Source organism: Hoplias malabaricus, chromosome 7 (assembly GCF_029633855.1).
Source record: "Hoplias malabaricus isolate fHopMal1 chromosome 7, fHopMal1.hap1, whole genome shotgun sequence".
Lineage (NCBI taxonomy): Eukaryota > Metazoa > Chordata > Actinopteri > Characiformes > Erythrinidae > Hoplias > Hoplias malabaricus.
In genome coordinates, this window is record NC_089806.1 from 41,532,275 (window position 1) to 41,533,881 (window position 1,607).

A 1,607-nucleotide genomic window follows, 5' to 3' on the forward strand; every position below is an offset into this window, starting at 1 on the left:
GCATTACTTCAACAGTGAGATTGATGACTCTGTATTCACTTCCTACAGCATCACATCTGTCAACTCCTCCATCCTCTTCAGACAGGTGTGATATGAGCAGAGAGAAATTTCCTGGAGAGTGAGAGTTAAACAGCTGGACTCTGCCTCTGTACTGAACACTCTTGAAGGGGATCACACATACGATATTGACCCCTTGTATTTACTCCAGATGATTCCCTCAGGTTTGGCTCGTAGTTCAGTGCATGTAACAGAGGCAGCAGGACTGACCCTCCTTTATACGCTGTGATACGTGTGTTTGGACCTCTTTCCTCCAGAGAACAGCCTGAAGAGACACACGACATAAACATTTCACTGTGAATCCAGTGTTGAGGAAGTGATTGGTGTTTGTTGCTTGAACATGATTTTCGACAGACTGTGTTCTGAATTGACTGAGTAACTGGACTTAAGGTCACTCAATAACACGGTCAGATGGAGTGAGTGACCATCCTAGTTATCATCAGCCGATCCAGATTTATATAAACACTGTAAATACACTGTAAACAATGGAAACCTACAGCGAGTGACTGAAGTGGATGATCAGTGTTTATTGGAGTTTTAATAAAACTATGTAATCTTCTTGTTCCACATGAAGTGTTTGGAGGTGAGTGACTGATGTAATTGTTTACAGTTGAGTTTAAGTATTTTGTGCTTGTGTGTTAACAGTGGAGGCTGTAGATTTGCTGCATTTCCTGACCAATGAGCAGCCTTAATGATAAAGAAGACTGACCACACAACCTGACCACTGCAAACAGAAGCATTCTCACAACACTTTCATTGCATCTGATGTTGTTCTACTGCTACAACAATCAGCAACTTCACACAATGACTTCAACACTTTACACACTTCACAAAGACTTCATTTCTGAAGCAGCACAGACAAAGACCAAAGGTGTGTGTAGAGTGTCCCCAACACAACTGTAGACACAGTGAAGATAAATGTAGTTCTGACATCTCATTACATTATGGATATTGATCAGAGAGGGGTTACCTTCAACAGTGAGACTGATGTCTGTGAATCCATCCCATTTAGCCTCACATCTGTACCCTCCTCCATCCTCTTCAGTCAGGTGTGATATGAGCAGAGAGAGATTTCCTGGAGAGTGAGAGTTAAACAGCTGGACTCTGCCTCTGTACTGATCACTCTCATTAGACACCTCCTTCCATTTGTATTTGCTGTCTTTCTTCCAGCTGAATGTCTCAGGTGTAGAGTTGGTGTCAGTGCAGTAACAGGGCAGCAGTACTGGACTCTCCGGTGAATGCAGTAATGTATTTTATCTCCCCGTGGTTTTCCAGTCTACATCCTGCAGAAACACAGCAGTGAATGTTCTTCATCTTTAAACACCTCTGAACATGTGGAAGTTCTTCAAAATGAAGCTTGACGTTCTCACAACAATGTGTCATCACCTGCACAACACTAGCTTCATCACAAACAGAGCGTTACTTTAAAGACGTCTTCATAAAAAGAGATCACTGACCAGTCGAGACTCCAATCTACTGTTCCTCACTTTAAGAAACACTGTAGTATTTTAATCTTAAAACATTTTCTCTTGAATATAATTGTAATGCTC